A 19728-nucleotide genomic window follows, 5' to 3' on the forward strand; every position below is an offset into this window, starting at 1 on the left:
GGCACCTGTCTTGTTGCCAGTGTCTCCCTGCCTCTGAAGTAAGTGATGGCACCTGTCTTGTTGCCAGTGTCTCCCTGACTCTGGGGTAAGTGATGGCACCTGCCTCGTTGCCAGTGTCTCCCTGCCTCTGTAGTAAGTGATGGCACCTGTCTTGTTGCCAGTGTGTCTCTGCCTCTGTAGTAAGTGATGGCACCTGCCTTGTTGCCAGTGAGTTCCTGCCTCTGTAGTAAGTGATGGCACCTGTCTTGTTGTCAGTGTGCACCTGCCTCTGTATTAAGTGATGGCACCTGCATTGTTGCCAGTGTGTCCCTGCCTCTGGGGTAAGTGATGGCACCTGCCTCATTGCCAGTGTGTCCCTGCCTCTGTAGTAAGTGATGGCACCTGTCTTGTTGCCAGTGTATCCCTGCCTAAGTAGTAAGTGATGGCACCTATCTTGTTGCCAGTGTAACCCTGCCTCTGGGGTAAGTGATGGCACCTGCCTTGTTGCCAGTGTGTCCCTGCCTCTGTAGTAAGTGATGGCACCTGTCTTGTTGCCAGTGTGTCCCTGCCTCTGTAGTAAGTGATGGCACCTGTCTTGTTGCCAGTGTGTCCCTGCCTCTGGGGTAAGGGATGGCGCCTGTCTTGTTGCCAGTGTGTCCCTGCCTCTGGGGTAAGTGATGGCACCTGCCTCTGTAGTAAGTGATGGCACCTGTCTTGTTGCCAGTGTATGCCTCCCTCTGTAGTAAGTGATGGCACCTGTCCTTTTGCCAGTGTATCCCTGCCTCTGTAGTAAGTGATGGCACCTGTCTTGTTGCCAGTGTGTCTTTGCCTCTGTAGTAATTGATGGCACCTGTCTTGTTGCCAGTGTGTCCCTGCCTCTGTAGTAAGTGATGGCACCTGCCCTGTTGCCAGTGTGTCCCTGCATCTGTAGTAAGTGATGGCAGTTGCCTTGTTGCCAGTGTGTCTCTGCCTCTGTAGTAAGTGATGGCACCTGTCTTGTTGCCAGTGTGTTCCTGCCTCTGTAGTAAGTGATGGCACCTGCCTTGTTGCCAGTGTGTTCCTGCCTCTGTAGTAAGTGATGGCACCTGTCTTGTTGCCAGTGTGTCCCTGCCTCTGTAGTAAGTGATGGCACCTGTCTTGTTGCCAGTGTATCCCTGCCTCTGTAGTAAGTGATGGCACCTGTCTTGTTGCCAGTGTATCCCTGCCTCTGGGGTAAGTGATGACACCTGCCTTGTTGCCAGTGTGTCCCTGCCTCTGTAGTAAGCGATGGCACCTGTCTTGTTGCCAGTGTGTCCCTGCCTCTCTAGTAAGTGATGGCACCTGTCTTGTTGCCGGTGTGTCCCTGCCTCTGGGGTAAGGGATGCCTCCTGTCTTGTTGCCAGTGTGTCCCTGCCTCTGGGGTAAGTGATGGCACCTGCCTCTGTAGTAAGTGATGGCACCTGTCTTGTTGCCAGTGTATGCCTGCCTCTGTAGTAAGTGATGGCACCTGTCCTGTTGCCAGTGTACGCCTGCCTCTGTAGTAAGTGATGGCACCTGTCTTGTTGCCAGTGGGTCTTTGCCTCTGTAGTAAGTGATGGCACCTGTCTTGTTGCCAGTGTGTCCCTGCCTCTGTAGTAAGTGATGGCACCTGCCCTGTTGCCAGTGTGTCCCTGCCTCTGGGGTAAGTGATGGCACCTGCCTGTTGCCAGTGTGCACTTGCCTCTGGGGTAAGTGATGGCACCTGCCTTGTTGCCAGTGTGTCCCTGCCTCTGGGGTAAGTGATGACACCTGTCTTGTTGCCAGTGTGTCCCTGCCTCTGGGGTAAGTGATGGCACCTGCCTTGTTGCCAGTGTGTGCCTGCCTCTTTAGTAAGTGATGGCAATTGCCTTGTTGCCAGTGTGTTCCTGCCTCTGTAGTAAGTGATGGCACCTGTCTTGTTGCCAGTGTGTTCCTGCCTCTGTAGTAAGTGATGGCACCTGTCTTGTTGCCAGTGTGTCCCTGCCTCTGGGGTAAGTGATGGCACCTGTCTTCTTGCCAGTGTGTCCCTGCCTCTGGGGTAAGTGATGGCACCTGCCTTGTTGCCAGTGTGTTCCTGCCTCTGTAGTAAGTGATGGCACCTGTCTTGTTGCCAGTGTGCTCCTGCCTCTGTAGTAAGTGATGGCACCTGTCTTGTTGCCAGTGACTCCCTGCCTCTGGGGTAAGAGATGGCACCTGCCTTGCTGCAAGTGTGTCCCTGCCTCTGGGGTAAATGATGGCTCCTGCTTTGTTGCCAGTGTGTCCCTGCCTCTGGGGTAAGTGATGGCGCCTGCCTTGCTGCCAGTGTGTCCCTGCCTCTGTAGTAAGTGATGGTGCCTGTCTTGTTGCCAGTGTGTCTCTGCCTCTGTAGTAAGTGATGGCACATGTCTTGTTGCCAGTGTGTCTCTGCCTCTGTAGTAAGTGATGGCACCTACCTTCTTGCCAGTGTGTTCCTGCTTCTGAAGCAAGTGATGGCACCTGTCTTGTTGCCAGTGTGTCCCTGCCTCTGAGGTAAGTGATGGCACCTGCCTCGTTGCCAGTGTGTCCCTACCTCTTGGGTAAGTGATGGCACCTGCCTTGTTGCCAGTGTGTCCCTGCCGCTGGGGTAAGTGATGGCACCTGCCTCGTTGCCAGTGAATCCCTGCCTCTGGGGTAAGTGATGGAACCTGTCTTGTTGCCAGTGTGTTCCTGCCTCTGTAGTAAGTGATGGCACCTGTCTTGTTGCCAGTGTCTCCCTGCTTCTGTAGTAAGTGATGGCACCTGTCTTGTTGCCAGTTTTCTCCCTGCCTCTGGGGTAAGTGATGGCACCTGCCCCGTTGCCAGTGTGTCCCTGCCTCTGTAGTAAGTGATGGCACCTGTCTTGTTGCCAGTGTGTCTCTGCCTCTGTAGTAAGTGATGGCACCTGCCTTGCTGCCAGTGTGTTCCTGCCTCTGTAGTAAGTGATGGCGCCTGTCTCGTTTCCAGTGTGTCTCTGCCTCTGTAGTAAGTGATGGCACCTGTCTCGTTTCCATTGTGTCTCTGCCTCTGTAGTAAGTGATGGCACATGTCTTGTTGCCAGTGTGTCTCTGCCTCTGTAGTAAGTGATGGCACCTGCCTTGTTGCCAGTGAGTTCCTGCCTCTGTAGTAAGTGATGGCACCTGTCTTGTTGTCAGTGTGCACCTGCCTCTGTATTAAGTAATGGCACCTGCATTGTTGCCAGTGTGTCCCTGCCCCTGGGGCAAGTGATGGCACCTGCTTCGTTGCCAGTGTGTCCCTGCCTCTGGGGTAAGTGATGGCACCTGCCTTGTTGTCAGTGTGTTCCTGCCTCTGTAGTAAGTGATGGCACCTGCCTTGCTGCCAGTGTCTCCCTGCCTCTGGGGTAAGTGATGGCACCTGCCTCGTTGCCAGTGTCTCCCTGCCTCTGTAGTAAGTGATGGCACCTGTCTTGTTGCCAGTGTCTCTGCCTCTGTAGTAAGTGATGGCACCTGTCTTGTTGCCAGTGTGTTCCTGCCTCTGTAATAAGGGATGGCACCTGCCTTGTTGCCAGTGTGTCCCTGCCTCTGTAGTAAGTGATGGCACCTGTCTTGTTGCCAGTGTATCCCTGCCTCTGTAGTAAGTGATGGCACCTGTCTTGTTGCCAGTGTATCCCTGCCTCTGTAGTAAGTGATGGCACCTGTCTTGTTGCCAGTGTATCCCTGCCTCTGTAGTAAGTGATAGCACCTATCTCGTTTCCAGTGTGTCTCTACCTCTGTAGTAAGTGATGGCACCTGTCTTGTTGCCAGTGTGTTCCTGCCTCTGTAGTAAGTGATGGCACCTGCCTTGTTGCCAGTGTGTTCCTGCCTCTGTAGTAAGTGATGGCACCTGCCTTGCTGCCAGTGTCTCCCTGCATCTGGGGTAAGTGATGGCACCTGCCTCGTTGCCATTGTCTCCCTGCCTCTGGGGTAAGTGATGGCACCTGCCTCGTTGCCAGTGTGTCCCTGCCTCTATAGTAAGTGAAGGCACCTTTCTTGTTGCCAGTGTCTCTGCCTCTGTAGTAAGTGATGGCACCTGTCTTGTTGCCAGTGTGTTCCTGCCTCTGTAGTAAGTGATGGCACCTGCCTTGTTGCCAGTGTGTTCCTGCCTCTGTAGTAAATGATGGCACCTGTCTTGTTGCCAGTGTGTCCCTGCCTCTGTAGTAAGTGATGGCACCTGTCTTGTTGCCAGTGTATCCCTGCCTCTGTGGTAAGTGATGGCACCTGTCTTGTTTCCAGTGTATCCCTGCCTCTGGGGTAAGTGATGGCACCTGCCTTGTTGCCAGTGTTTCCCTGCCTCTGTAGTAAGTGATGGCACCTGTCTTGTTGCCAGTGTGTCCCTGCCTCTGTAGTAAGTGATGGCACCTGTCTTGTTGCCAGTGTGTCCCTGCCTCTGGGGTAAGGGATGGCGCCTGTCTTGTTGCCAGTGTGTCCCTGCCTCTGGGGTAAGTGATGGCACCTGCCTCTGTAGTAAGTGATGGCACCTGTCTTGTTGCCAGTGTATCCCTGCCTCTGTAGTAAGTGATGGCACCTGTCCTGTTGCCAGTGTATCCCTGCCTCTGTAGTAAGTGATGGCACCTGTCTTGTTGCCAGTGTGTCTTTGCCTCTGTAGTAAGTGATGGCACCTGTCTTGTTGCCAGTGTGTCCCTGCCTCTGTAGTAAGTGATGGCACCTGCCCTGTTGCCAGTGTGTCCCTGCCTCTGGGGTAAGTGATGGCACCTGCCTGTTGACAATGTGCACTTGCCTCTGGGGTAAGTGATGGTACCTGCCTTGTTGCCAGTGTGTCCCTGCCTCTGGGGTAAGTGATGACACCTGTCTTGTTGCCAGTGTGTCCCTGCCTCTGGGGTAAGTGATGGCACCTGCCTTGTTGCCAGTGTGTTCCTGCCTCTGCAGTAAGTGATGGCACCTGCCTTGTTGCCAGTGTGTTCCTGCCTCTGTAGTAAGTGATGGCACCTGTCTTGTTGCCAGTGTGTTCCTGCCTCTGTAGTAAGTGATGGCACCTGTCTTGTTGCCAGTGTGTCCCTGCCTCTGGGGTAAGTGATGGCACCTGTCTTCTTGCCAGTGTGTCCCTGCCTCTGGGGTAAGTGATGCACCTGCCTTGTTGCCAGTGTGTTCCTGCCTCTGTAGTAAGTGATGGCACCTGTCTTGTTGCCAGTGTGTTCCTGCCTCTGTAGTAAGTGATGGCACCTGTCTTGTTGCCAGTGACTCCCTGCCTCTGGGGTAAGTGATGGCACCTGCCTTGCTGCTAGTGTGTCCCTGCCTCTGTAGTAAGTAATGGTGCCTGTCTTGTTGCCAGTGTGTCTCTGCCTCTGGGGTAAGTGATGGCACCTGCCTTGTTGCCAGTGTCTCCCTGCCTCAGGGGTAAGTGATAGCGCCTGCCTTGTTGCCAGTGTGTCCCTGCCTCTGGGGTAAGTGATGGCGCCTGCCTTGCTGCCAGTGTGTCCCTGCCTCTGTAGTAAGTGATGGTGCCTGTCTCGCTGCCAGTGTGTCCCTGCCTCTGTAGTAAGTGATGGTGCCTGTCTCGTTGCCAGTGTCTCCCTGCGTCTGGGGTAAGTGATGGTACCTGTCTTGGTGCCAGTGTGTCTCTGCCCCTGGGGTAAGGGATGGCACCTGTCTTGTTGCCAGTGTGTCCCTGCATCTGGGGTAAGTGATGGCACCTGCCTCTGTAGTACGTGATGGCACCTGTCTTGTTGCCTGTGTATCCCTGCCTCTGTATTAAGTGATGGCACCTGTCTTGTTGCCAGTGTTTCCCTGCCTCTGGGGTAAGTGATGGTACCTGCCTCGTTGCCAGTGTGTCCCTGCCTCTGGGGTAAGTGATGGCACCTGCTTTGTTGCCAGTGTGTCCCTGCCTCTGGGGTAAGTGATGGCACATGCCTTGTTGTCAGTGTGTTCCTGCCTCTGGGGTAAGTGATGGCACCTGCCTTGTTGTCAGTGTGTCCCTGCCTCTGGGGTAAGTGATGGCACCTGCTTCGTTGCCAGTGTATCCCTGCATCTGTAGTAAGTGATGGCACCTGTCTTGTTGCCAGTGTATCCCTGCCTCTATAGTAAGTGATTTCACATGTCTTGTTGCCAGTGTGTCTCTGCCTCTGTAGTAAGTGATGGCACCTGCCTTGTTGCCAGTGAGTTCCTGCCTCTGTAGTAAGTGATGGCACCTGTCGTGTTGTCAGTGTGCACCTGCCTCTGTATTAAGTGATGGCACCTGCATTGTTGCCAGTGTGTCCCTGCCTCTGGGGTAAGTGATGACACCTGCCTCGTTGCCAGTGTGTCCCTGCCTCTGGGGTAAGTGATGGCACCTGCCTCGTTGCCAGTGTGTCCCTGCCTCTGTAGTAAGTGATGGCACCTGTCTTGTTGCCAGTGTCTCTGCCTATGTAGTAAGTGATGGCACCTGTCTTGTTGCCAGTGTGTTCCTGCGTCTGTAGTAAGTGATGGAACCTGCCTTGTTGCCAGTGTGTTCCTGCCTCTGTAGTAAGTGATGGCACCTGTCTTGTTGCCAGTGTGTCCCTGCCTCTGTAGTAAGTGATGGCACCTGTCTTGTTGCCAGTGTATCCCTGCCTCTGTAGTAAGTGATGGCACCTGTCTTGTTGCCAGTGTATCCCTGCCTCTGGGGTAAGTGATGGCACCTGCCTTGTTGCCAGTGTGTCCCTGCCTCTGTAGTGATGGCACCTGTCTTGTTGCCAGTGTGTCCCTGCCTATGTAGTAAGTGATGGCACCTGTCTTGTTGCCAGTGTGTCCCTGCCTCTGGGGTAAGGGATGGCGCCTGTCTTGTTGCCAGTGTGTCCCTGCCTCTGGGGTAAGTGATGGCACCTGCCTCTGTAGTAAGTGATGGCACCTGTCTTGTTGCCAGTGTATGCCGCCCTCTGTAGTAAGTGATGGCACCTGTCCTGTTGCCACTGTATCCCTGCCTCTATAGTAAGTGATGGCACCTGTCTTGTTGCCAGTGTGTCTTTGCCTCTGTAGTAAGTGATGGCACCTGTCTTGTTGCCAGTGTGTCCCTGCCTCTGTAGTAAGTGATGGCACCTTCCCTGTTGCCAGTGTGTCCCTGCATCTCTAGTAAGTGATGGCAGTTGTCTTGTTGCCAGTGTGTCTCTGCCTCTGTAGTAAGTGATGGCACCTGTCTTGTTGCCAGTGTGTCCCTGCCTCTGAGGTAAGTGATGGCACCTGCCTCGTTGCCAGTGTGTCCCTACCTCTTGGGTAAGTGATGGCACCTGCCTTGTTGCCAGTGTGTCCCTGCCGCTGGGGTAAGTGATGGCACCTGCCTCGTTGCCAGTGAATCCCTGCCTCTGGGGTAAGTGATGGAACCTGTCTTGTTGCCAGTGTGTTCCTGCTTCTGTAGTAAGTGATGGCACCTGTCTTGTTGCCAGTTTTCTCCCTGCCTCTGGGGTAAGTGATGGCACCTGCCCCGTTGCCAGTGTGTCCCTGCCTCTGTAGTAAGTGATGGCACCTGTCTTGTTGCCAGTGTGTCTCTGCCTCTGTAGTAAGTGATGGCACCTGCCTTGCTGCCAGTGTGTTCCTGCCTCTGTAGTAAGTGATGGCGCCTGTCTCGTTTCCAGTGTGTCTCTGCCTCTGTAGTAAGTGATGGCACCTGTCTCGTTTCCATTGTGTCTCTGCCTCTGTAGTAAGTGATGGCACATGTCTTGTTGCCAGTGTGTCTCTGCCTCTGTAGTAAGTGATGGCACCTGCCTTGTTGCCAGTGAGTTCCTGCCTCTGTAGTAAGTGATGGCACCTGTCTTGTTGTCAGTGTGCACCTGCCTCTGTATTAAGTAATGGCACCTGCATTGTTGCCAGTGTGTCCCTGCCCCTGGGGCAAGTGATGGCACCTGCTTCGTTGCCAGTGTGTCCCTGCCTCTGGGGTAAGTGATGGCACCTGCCTTGTTGTCAGTGTGTTCCTGCCTCTGTAGTAAGTGATGGCACCTGCCTTGCTGCCAGTGTCTCCCTGCCTCTGGGGTAAGTGATGGCACCTGCCTCGTTGCCAGTGTCTCCCTGCCTCTGTAGTAAGTGATGGCACCTGTCTTGTTGCCAGTGTCTCTGCCTCTGTAGTAAGTGATGGCACCTGTCTTGTTGCCAGTGTGTTCCTGCCTCTGTAATAAGGGATGGCACCTGCCTTGTTGCCAGTGTGTCCCTGCCTCTGTAGTAAGTGATGGCACCTGTCTTGTTGCCAGTGTATCCCTGCCTCTGTAGTAAGTGATGGCACCTGTCTTGTTGCCAGTGTATCCCTGCCTCTGTAGTAAGTGATGGCACCTGTCTTGTTGCCAGTGTATCCCTGCCTCTGTAGTAAGTGATAGCACCTATCTCGTTTCCAGTGTGTCTCTACCTCTGTAGTAAGTGATGGCACCTGTCTTGTTGCCAGTGTGTTCCTGCCTCTGTAGTAAGTGATGGCACCTGCCTTGTTGCCAGTGTGTTCCTGCCTCTGTAGTAAGTGATGGCACCTGCCTTGCTGCCAGTGTCTCCCTGCATCTGGGGTAAGTGATGGCACCTGCCTCGTTGCCATTGTCTCCCTGCCTCTGGGGTAAGTGATGGCACCTGCCTCGTTGCCAGTGTGTCCCTGCCTCTATAGTAAGTGAAGGCACCTTTCTTGTTGCCAGTGTCTCTGCCTCTGTAGTAAGTGATGGCACCTGTCTTGTTGCCAGTGTGTTCCTGCCTCTGTAGTAAGTGATGGCACCTGCCTTGTTGCCAGTGTGTTCCTGCCTCTGTAGTAAATGATGGCACCTGTCTTGTTGCCAGTGTGTCCCTGCCTCTGTAGTAAGTGATGGCACCTGTCTTGTTGCCAGTGTATCCCTGCCTCTGTAGTAAGTGATGGCACCTGTCTTGTTGCCAGTGTATCCCTGCCTCTGGGGTAAGTGATGGCACCTGCCTTGTTGCCAGTGTTTCCCTGCCTCTGTAGTAAGTGATGGCACCTGTCTTGTTGCCAGTGTGTCCCTGCCTCTGTAGTAAGTGATGGCACCTGTCTTGTTGCCAGTGTGTCCCTGCCTCTGGGGTAAGGGATGGCGCCTGTCTTGTTGCCAGTGTGTCCCTGCCTCTGGGGTAAGTGATGGCACCTGCCTCTGTAGTAAGTGATGGCACCTGTCTTGTTGCCAGTGTATCCCTGCCTCTGTAGTAAGTGATGGCACCTGTCCTGTTGCCAGTGTATCCCTGCCTCTGTAGTAAGTGATGGCACCTGTCTTGTTGCCAGTGTGTCTTTGCCTCTGTAGTAAGTGATGGCACCTGTCTTGTTGCCAGTGTGTCCCTGCCTCTGTAGTAAGTGATGGCACCTGCCCTGTTGCCAGTGTGTCCCTGCCTCTGGGGTAAGTGATGGCACCTGCCTGTTGACAATGTGCACTTGCCTCTGGGGTAAGTGATGGTACCTGCCTTGTTGCCAGTGTGTCCCTGCCTCTGGGGTAAGTGATGACACCTGTCTTGTTGCCAGTGTGTCCCTGCCTCTGGGGTAAGTGATGGCACCTGCCTTGTTGCCAGTGTGTTCCTGCCTCTGCAGTAAGTGATGGCACCTGCCTTGTTGCCAGTGTGTTCCTGCCTCTGTAGTAAGTGATGGCACCTGTCTTGTTGCCAGTGTGTTCCTGCCTCTGTAGTAAGTGATGGCACCTGTCTTGTTGCCAGTGTGTCCCTGCCTCTGGGGTAAGTGATGGCACCTGTCTTCTTGCCAGTGTGTCCCTGCCTCTGGGGTAAGTGATGCACCTGCCTTGTTGCCAGTGTGTTCCTGCCTCTGTAGTAAGTGATGGCACCTGTCTTGTTGCCAGTGTGTTCCTGCCTCTGTAGTAAGTGATGGCACCTGTCTTGTTGCCAGTGACTCCCTGCCTCTGGGGTAAGTGATGGCACCTGCCTTGCTGCTAGTGTGTCCCTGCCTCTGTAGTAAGTAATGGTGCCTGTCTTGTTGCCAGTGTGTCTCTGCCTCTGGGGTAAGTGATGGCACCTGCCTTGTTGCCAGTGTCTCCCTGCCTCAGGGGTAAGTGATAGCGCCTGCCTTGTTGCCAGTGTGTCCCTGCCTCTGGGGTAAGTGATGGCGCCTGCCTTGCTGCCAGTGTGTCCCTGCCTCTGTAGTAAGTGATGGTGCCTGTCTCGCTGCCAGTGTGTCCCTGCCTCTGTAGTAAGTGATGGTGCCTGTCTCGTTGCCAGTGTCTCCCTGCGTCTGGGGTAAGTGATGGTACCTGTCTTGGTGCCAGTGTGTCTCTGCCCCTGGGGTAAGGGATGGCACCTGTCTTGTTGCCAGTGTGTCCCTGCCTCTGGGGTAAGTGATGGCACCTGCCTCTGTAGTACGTGATGGCACCTGTCTTGTTGCCTGTGTATCCCTGCCTCTGTATTAAGTGATGGCACCTGTCTTGTTGCCAGTGTTTCCCTGCCTCTGGGGTAAGTGATGGTACCTGCCTCGTTGCCAGTGTGTCCCTGCCTCTGGGGTAAGTGATGGCACCTGCTTTGTTGCCAGTGTGTCCCTGCCTCTGGGGTAAGTGATGGCACATGCCTTGTTGTCAGTGTGTTCCTGCCTCTGGGGTAAGTGATGGCACCTGCCTTGTTGTCAGTGTGTCCCTGCCTCTGGGGTAAGTGATGGCACCTGCTTCGTTGCCAGTGTATCCCTGCATCTGTAGTAAGTGATGGCACCTGTCTTGTTGCCAGTGTATCCCTGCCTCTATAGTAAGTGATTTCACATGTCTTGTTGCCAGTGTGTCTCTGCCTCTGTAGTAAGTGATGGCACCTGCCTTGTTGCCAGTGAGTTCCTGCCTCTGTAGTAAGTGATGGCACCTGTCGTGTTGTCAGTGTGCACCTGCCTCTGTATTAAGTGATGGCACCTGCATTGTTGCCAGTGTGTCCCTGCCTCTGGGGTAAGTGATGACACCTGCCTCGTTGCCAGTGTGTCCCTGCCTCTGGGGTAAGTGATGGCACCTGCCTCGTTGCCAGTGTGTCCCTGCCTCTGTAGTAAGTGATGGCACCTGTCTTGTTGCCAGTGTCTCTGCCTATGTAGTAAGTGATGGCACCTGTCTTGTTGCCAGTGTGTTCCTGCATCTGTAGTAAGTGATGGAACCTGCCTTGTTGCCAGTGTGTTCCTGCCTCTGTAGTAAGTGATGGCACCTGTCTTGTTGCCAGTGTGTCCCTGCCTCTGTAGTAAGTGATGGCACCTGTCTTGTTGCCAGTGTATCCCTGCCTCTGTAGTAAGTGATGGCACCTGTCTTGTTGCCAGTGTATCCCTGCCTCTGGGGTAAGTGATGGCACCTGCCTTGTTGCCAGTGTGTCCCTGCCTCTGTAGTGATGGCACCTGTCTTGTTGCCAGTGTGTCCCTGCCTATGTAGTAAGTGATGGCACCTGTCTTGTTGCCAGTGTGTCCCTGCCTCTGGGGTAAGGGATGGCGCCTGTCTTGTTGCCAGTGTGTCCCTGCCTCTGGGGTAAGTGATGGCACCTGCCTCTGTAGTAAGTGATGGCACCTGTCTTGTTGCCAGTGTATGCCTCCCTCTGTAGTAAGTGATGGCACCTGTCCTGTTGCCACTGTATCCCTGCCTCTATAGTAAGTGATGGCACCTGTCTTGTTGCCAGTGTGTCTTTGCCTCTGTAGTAAGTGATGGCACCTGTCTTGTTGCCAGTGTGTCCCTGCCTCTGTAGTAAGTGATGGCACCTTCCCTGTTGCCAGTGTGTCCCTGCATCTCTAGTAAGTGATGGCAGTTGTCTTGTTGCCAGTGTGTCTCTGCCTCTGTAGTAAGTGATGGCACCTGTCTTGTTGCCAGTGTGTTCCTGCCTCTGTAGTAAGTGATGGCACCTGCCTTGTTGCCAGTGTGTTCCTGCCTCTGTAGTAAGTGATGGCACCTGTCTTGTTGCCAGTGTGTCCCTTCCTCTGTAGTAAGTGATGGCACCTGTCTTGTTGCCAGTGTATCCCTGCCTCTGTAGTAAGTGATGGCACCTGTCTTGGTGCCAGTGTATCCCTGCCTCTGGGGTAAGTGATGGCACCTGCCTTGTTGCCAGTGTGTCCCTGCCTCTGTAGTAAGCGATGGCACCTGTCTTGTTGCGAGTGTGTCCCTGCCTCTGTATTAAGTGATGGCACCTGTCTTGTTGCCAGTGGGTCCCTGCCTCTGGGGTAAGGGATGCCGCCTGTCTTGTTGCCAGTGTGTCCCTGCCTCTGGGGTAAGTGATGGCACCTGCCTCTGTAGTAAGTGATGGCACCTGTCTTGTTGCCAGTGTATGCCTCCCTCTGTAGTAAGTGATGGCACCTGTCCTGTTGCCAGTGTATCCCTGCATCTATAGTAAGTGCTGGCACCTGTCTTGTTGCCAGTGTGTCTTTGCCTCTGTAGTAAGTGATGGCACCTGTCTTGTTGCCAGTGTGTCCCTGCCTCTGTAGTAAGTGATGGCACCTTCCCTGTTGCCAGTGTGTCCCTGCATCTCTAGTAAGTGATGGCAGTTGTCTTGTTGCCAGTGTGTCTCTGCCTCTGTAGTAAGTGATGGCACCTGTCTTGTTGCCAGTGTGTTCCTGCCTCTGTAGTAAGTGATGGCACCTGCCTTGTTGCCAGTGTGTTCCTGCCTCTGTAGTAAGTGATGGCACCTGTCTTGTTGCCAGTGTGTCCCTTCCTCTGTAGTAAGTGATGGCACCTGTCTTGTTGCCAGTGTATCCCTGCCTCTGTAGTAAGTGATGGCACCTGTCTTGTTGCCAGTGTATCCCTGCCTCTGGGGTAAGTGATGGCACCTGCCTTGTTGCCAGTGTGTCCCTGCCTCTGTAGTAAGCGATGGCACCTGTCTTGTTGCGAGTGTGTCCCTGCCTCTGTATTAAGTGATGGCACCTGTCTTGTTGCCAGTGGGTCCCTGCCTCTGGGGTAAGGGATGCCGCCTGTCTTGTTGCCAGTGTGTCCCTGCCTCTGGGGTAAGTGATGGCACCTGCCTCTGTAGTAAGTGATGGCACCTGTCTTGTTGCCAGTGTATGCCTGCCTCTGTAGTAAGTGATGGCACCTGTCCTGTTGCCAGTGTATCCCTGCCTCTGTAGTAAGTGATGGCACCTGTCTTGTTGCCGGTGTGTCTTTGCCTCTGTAGTAAGTAATGGCACCTGTCTTGTTGCCAGTGTGTCCCTGCCTCTGTAGTAAGTGATGGCACTTGCCCTTTTGCCAGTGTGTCCCTGCCTCTGGGGTAAGTGATGGCACCTGCCTGATGCCAGTGTGCACTTGCCTCTGGGGTAAGTGATGGCACCTGCCTTGTTGCCAGTGTGTCCCTGCCTCTGGGGTAAGTGATGACACCTGCCTCGTTGCCAGTGTCTCCCTGCCTCTGGGGTAAGTGATGGCACCTGCCTCGTTGCCAGTGTGTCCCTGCCTCTGTAGTAAGTGATGGCACCTGTCTTGTTGCCAGTGTCTCTGCCTCTGTAGTAAGTGATGGCACCTGTCTTGTTGCCAGTGTGTTCCTGCCTCTGTAGTAAGTGATGGCACCTGCCTTGTTGCCAGAGTGTTCCTGCCTCTGTAGTAAATGATGGCACCTGTCTTGTTGCCAGTGTGTCCCTGCCTCTGTAGTAAGTGATGGCGCCTGTCTTGTTGCCAGTGTATCCCTGCCTCTGTAGTAAGTGATGGCACCTGTCTTGTTGCCAGTGTATCCCTGCCTCTGGGGTAAGTGATGGCACCTGCTTTGTTGCCAGTGTGTCCCTGCCTCTGTAGTAAGTGATGGCACCTGTCTTGTTGCCAGTGTGTCCCTGCCTCTGTAGTAAGTGATGGCACCTGTCTTGTTGCCAGTGTGTCCCTGCCTCTGGGGTAAGGGATGGCGCCTGTCTTGTTGCCAGTGTGTCCCTGCCTCTGGGGTAAGTGATGGCACCTGCCTCTGTAGTAAGTGATGGCACCTGTCTTGTTGCCAGTGTATCCCTGCCTCTGTAGTAAGTGATGTCACCTGTCCTGTTGCCAGTGTATCCCTGCCTCTGTAGTAAGTGATGGCACCTGTCTTGTTGCCAGTGTGTCTTTGCCTCTGTAGTAAGTGATGGCACCTGTCTTGTTGCCAGTGTGTCCCTGCCTCTGTAGTAAGTGATGGCACCTGCCCTGTTGCCAGTGTGTCCCTGCCTCTGGGGTAAGTGATGGCACCTGCCTGTTGACAGTGTGCACTTGCCTCTGGGGTAAGTGATGGCACCTGCCTTGTTGCCAGTGTGTCCCTGCCTCTGGGGTAAGTGATGACACCTGTCTTGTTGCCAGTGTGTCCCTGCCTTTGGGGTAAGTGATGGCGCCTGCCTTGTTGCCAGTGTGTTCCTGCCTCTGCAGTAAGTGATGGCACCTGCCTTGTTGCCAGTGTGTTCCTGCCTCTGTAGTAAGTGATGGCACCTGTCTTGTTGCCAGTGTGTTCCTGCCTCTGTAGTAAGTGATGGCACCTGTCTCGTTGCCAGTGTGTCCCTGCCTCTGGGGTAAGTGATGGCACCTGCCTTGTTGTCAGTGTGTCCCTGCCTATGGGGTAAGTGATGGCACCTGCTTCGTTGCCAGTGTATCCCTGCATCTGTAGTAAGTGATGGCACCTGTCTTGTTGCCAGTGTATCCCTGCCTCTATAGTAAGTGATTTCACATGTCTTGTTGCCAGTGTGTCTCTGCCTCTGTAGTAAGTGATGGCACCTGCCTTGTTGCCAGTGAGTTCCTGCCTCTGTAGTAAGTGATGGCACCTGTCTTGTTGTCAGTGTGCACCTGCCTCTGTATTAAGTGATGGCACCTGCATTGTTGCCAGTGTGTCCCTGCCTCTGGGGTAAGTGATGACACCTGCCTCGTTGCCAGTGTGTCCCTGCCTCTGGGGTAAGTGATGGCACCTGCCTCGTTGCCAGTGTGTCCCTGCCTCTGTAGTAAGTGATGGCACCTGTCTTGTTGCCAGTGTCTCTGCCTATGTAGTAAGTGATGGCACCTGTCTTGTTGCCAGTGTGTTCCTGCGTCTGTAGTAAGTGATGGCACCTGCCTTGTTGCCAGTGTGTTCCTGCCTCTGTAGTAAGTGATGGCACCTGTCTTGTTGCCAGTGTGTCCCTGCCTCTGTAGTAAGTGATGGCACCTGTCTTGTTGCCAGTGTATCCCTGCCTCTGTAGTAAGTGATGGCACCTGTCTTGTTGCCAGTGTATCCCTGCCTCTGGGGTAAGTGATGGCACCTGCCTTGTTGCCAGTGTGTCCCTGCCTCTGTAGTGATGGCACCTGTCTTGGTGCCAGTGTGTCCCTGCCTATGTAGTAAGTGATGGCACCTGTCTTGTTGCCAGTGTGTCCCTGCCTCTGGGGTAAGGGATGGCGCCTGTCTTGTTGCCAGTGTGTCCCTGCCTCTGGGGTAAGTGATGGCACCAGCCTCTGTAGTAAGTGATGGCACCTGTCTTGTTGCCAGTGTATGCCTCCCTCTGTAGTAAGTGATGGCACCTGTCCTGTTGCCAGTGTATCCCTGCCTCTGTAGTAAGTGATGGCACCTGTCTTGTTGCCAGTGTGTCTTTGCCTCTGTAGTAAGTGATGGCACCTGTCTTGTTGCCAGTGTGTCCCTGCCTCTGTAGTAAGTGATGGCACCTTCCCCGTTGCCAGTGTGTCCCTGCATCTCTAGTAAGTGATGGCAGTTGTCTTGTTGCCAGTGTGTCTCTGCCTCTGTAGTAAGTGATGGCACCTGTCTTGTTGCCAGTGTGTTCCTGCCTCTGTAGTAAGTGATGGCACCTGCCTTGTTGCCAGTGTGTTCCTGCCTCTGTAGTAAGTGATGGCACCTGTCTTGTTGCCAGTGTGTCCCTGCCTCTGTAGTAAGTGATGGCACCTGTCTTGTTGCCAGTGTATCCCTGCCTCTGTAGTAAGTGATGGCACCTGTCTTGTTGCCAGTGTATCCCTGCCTCTGGGGTAAGTGATGGCACCTGCCTTGTTGCCAGTGTGTCCCTGCCTCTGTAGTAAGCGATGGCACCTGTCTTGTTGCCAGTGTGTCCCTGCCTCTGTATTAAGTGATGGCACCTGTCTTGTTGCCAGTGGGTCCCTGCCTCTGGGGTAAGGGATGCCGCCTGTCTTGTTGCCAGTGTGTCCCTGCCTCTGGGGTAAGTGATGGCACCTGCCTCTGTAGTAAGTAATGGCACCTGTCTTGTTGCCAGTGTATGCCTGCCTCTGTAGTAAGTGATGGCACCTGTCCTGTTGCCAGTGTATCCCTGCCTCTGTAGTAAGTGATGGCACCTGTCTTGTTGCCGGTGTGTCTTTGCCTCTGTAGTAAGTAATGGCACCTGTCTTGTTGCCAGTGTGTCCCTGCCTCTGTAGTAAGTGATGGCACCTGCCCTTTTGCCAGTGTGTCCCTGCCTCTGGGGTAAGTGATGGCACCTGCCTGTTGCCAGTGTGCACTTGCCTCTGGGGTAAGTGATGGCACCTGCCTTGTTGCCAGTGTGTCCCTGCCTCTGGGGTAAGTGATGACACCTGTCTTGTTGCCAGTGTGTCCCTGCCTCTGGGGTAAGTGATGGCACCTGCCTTGTTGCCAGTGTGTTCCTGCCTCTGTAGTAAGTGATGGCACCTGCCTTGTTGCCAGTGTGTTCCTGCCTCTGTAGTAAGTGATGGCACCTGTCTTGTTGCCAGTGTGTTCCTGCCTCTGTAGTAAGTGATGGCACCTGTCTTGTTGCCAGTGTGTCACTGCCTCTGGGGTAAGTGATAGCACCTGTCTTCTTGCCAGTGTGTCCCTGCCTCTGGGGTAAGTGATGGCACCTGCCTTGTTGCCAGTGCGTTCCTGCCTCTGTAGTAAGTGATGGCACCTGTCTTGTTGCCAGTGTGTTCCTGCCTCTGTAGTAAGTGATGGCACCTGTCTTGTTGCCAGTGACTCCCTGCCTCTGGGGTAAGTGTTGGCACCTGCCTTGCTGCCAGTGTGTCCCTGCCTCTGTAGTAAGTGATGGTGCCTGTCTTGTTGCCAGTGTGTCTCTGCCTCTGTAGTAAGTGATGGCACATGTCTTGTTGCCAGTGTGTCTCTGCCTCTGTAGTAAGTGATGGCACCTGCCTTGTTGCCAGTGTGTTCCTGCCTCTGAAGCAAGTGATGGCACCTGTCTTGTTGCCAGTGTGTCCCTGCCTCTGGGGTAAGTGATGGCTCCTGCCTTGTTGCCAGTGTGTCCCTGCCTCTGGGGTAAGTGATGGCACCTGTCTTGTTGCCAGTGTATCCCTGCCTCTGTAGTAAGTAATGGCACCTATTTCGTTTCCAGTGTGTCTCTGTTTCTGTAGTAAGTGATGGCACATGTCTTGTTGCCAGTGTGTCTCTGCCTCTGTAGTAGGTGATGGCACCTGCCTTGTTGCCAGTGAGTTCCTGCCTCTGTAGTAAGTGATGGCACCTGTCTTGTTGTCAGTGTGCACCTGCCTCTGTATTAAGTGATGGCACCTGCATTGTTGCCAGTGTGTCCCTGCCTCTGGGGTAAGTGATGGCACCTGCCTCGTTGCCAGTGTGTCCCTGCCTCTGGGGTAAGTGATGGCACCTGCTTCGTTGCCAGTGTGTCCCTGCCTCTGGGGTAAGTGATGGCACCTGCCTTGTTGTCAGTGTGTTCCTGCCTCTGTAGTAAGTGATGGCACCTGCCTTGCCGCCAGTGTCTCCCTGCCTCTGGGGTAAGTGATGGCACCTGCCTCGTTGCCAGTGTCTCCCTTCCTCTGGGGTAAGTGATGGCACCTGCCTTGTTGCCAGTGTGTCCCTGCCTCTGTAGTAAGTGATGGCACCTGTCTTGTTGCCAGTGTCTCTGCCTCTGTAGTAAGTGATGGCACCTGTCTTGTTGCCAGTGTGTTCCTGCCTCTGTAGTAAGTGATGGCACCTGCCTTGTTGCCAGAGTGTTCCTGCCTCTGTAGTAAATGATGGCACCTGTCTTGTTGCCAGTGTGTCCCTGCCTCTGTAGTAAGTGATGGCACCTGTCTTGTTGCCAGTGTATCCCTGCCTCTGTAGTAAGTGATGGCACCTGTCTTGTTGCCAGTGTATCCCTGCCTCTGGGGTAAGTGATGGCACCTGCTTTGTTGCCAGTGTGTCCCTGCCTCTGTAGTAAGTGATGGCACCTGTCTTGTTGCCAGTGTGTCCCTGCCTCTGTAGTAAGTGATGGCACCTGTCTTGTTGCCAGTGTGTCCCTGCCTCTGGGGTAAGGGATGGCGCCTGTCTTGTTGCCAGTGTGTCCCTGCCTCTGGGGTAAGTGATGGCACCTGCCTCTGTAGTAAGTGATGGCACCTGTCTTGTTGCCAGTGTATCCCTGCCTCTGTAGTAAGTGATGTCACCTGTCCTGTTGCCAGTGTATCCCTGCCTCTGTAGTAAGTGATGGCACCTGTCTTGTTGCCAGTGTGTCTTTGCCTCTGTAGTAAGTGATGGCACCTGTCTTGTTGCCAGTGTGTCCCTGCCTCTGTAGTAAGTGATGGCACCTGCCCTGTTGCCAGTGTGTCCCTGCCTCTGGGGTAAGTGATGGCACCTGCCTGTTGACAGTGTGCACTTGCCTCTGGGGTAAGTGATGGCACCTGCCTTGTTGCCAGTGTGTCCCTGCCTCTGGGGTAAGTGATGACACCTGTCTTGTTGTCAGTGTGTCCCTGCCTCTGGGGTAAGTGATGGCACCTGCCTTGTTGCCAGTGTGTTCCTGCCTCTGCAGTAAGTGATGGCACCTGCCTTGTTGCCAGTGTGTTCCTGCCTCTGTAGTAAGTGATGGCACCTGTCTTGTTGCCAGTGTGTTCCTGCCTCTGTAGTAAGTGATGGCACCTGTCTCGTTGCCAGTGTGTCCCTGCCTCTGGGGTAAGTGATGGCACCTGCCTTGTTGTCAGTGTGTCCCTGCCTCTGGGGTAAGTGATGGCACCTGCTTCGTTGCCAGTGTATCCCTGCATCTGTAGTAAGTGATGGCACCTGTCTTGTTGCCAGTGTATCCCTGCCTCTATAGTAAGTGATTTCACATGTCTTGTTGCCAGTGTGTCTCTGCCTCTGTAGTAAGTGATGGCACCTGCCTTGTTGCCAGTGAGTTCCTGCCTCTGTAGTAAGTGATGGCACCTGTCTTGTTGTCAGTGTGCACCTGCCTCTGTATTAAGTGATGGCACCTGCATTGTTGCCAGTGTGTCCCTGCCTCTGGGGTAAGTGATGACACCTGCCTCGTTGCCAGTGTGTCCCTGCCTCTGGGGTAAGTGATGGCACCTGCCTCGTTGCCAGTGTGTCCCTGCCTCTGTAGTAAGTGATGGCACCTGTCTTGTTGCCAGTGTCTCTGCCTATGTAGTAAGTGATGGCACCTGTCTTGTTGCCAGTGTGTTCCTGCGTCTGTAGTAAGTGATGGCACCTGCCTTGTTGCCAGTGTGTTCCTGCCTCTGTAGTAAGTGATGGCACCTGTCTTGTTGCCAGTGTGTCCCTGCCTCTGTAGTAAGTGATGGCACCTGTCTTGTTGCCAGTGTATCCCTGCCTCTGTAGTAAGTGATGGCACCTGTCTTGTTGCCAGTGTATCCCTGCCTCTGGGGTAAGTGATGGCACCTGCCTTGTTGCCAGTGTGTCCCTGCCTCTGTAGTGATGGCACCTGTCTTGGTGCCAGTGTGTCCCTGCCTATGTAGTAAGTGATGGCACCTGTCTTGTTGCCAGTGTGTCCCTGCCTCTGGGGTAAGGGATGGCGCCTGTCTTGTTGCCAGTGTGTCCCTGCCTCTGGGGTAAGTGATGGCACCTGCCTCTGTAGTAAGTGATGGCACCTGTCTTGTTGCCAGTGTATGCCTCCCTCTGTAGTAAGTGATGGCACCTGTCCTGTTGCCAGTGTATCCCTGCCTCTGTAGTAAGTGATGGCACCTGTCTTGTTGCCAGTGTGTCTTTGCCTCTGTAGTAAGTGATGGCACCTGTCTTGTTGCCAGTGTGTCCCTGACTCTGTAGTAAGTGATGGCACCTTCCCCGTTGCCAGTGTGTCCCTGCA

Source organism: Ambystoma mexicanum, chromosome 7p, assembly GCF_040938575.1.
Source record: "Ambystoma mexicanum isolate Mex_15411 chromosome 7p, UKY_AmexF1_1, whole genome shotgun sequence".
Classification (NCBI taxonomy): Eukaryota; Metazoa; Chordata; class Amphibia; order Caudata; family Ambystomatidae; genus Ambystoma; species Ambystoma mexicanum.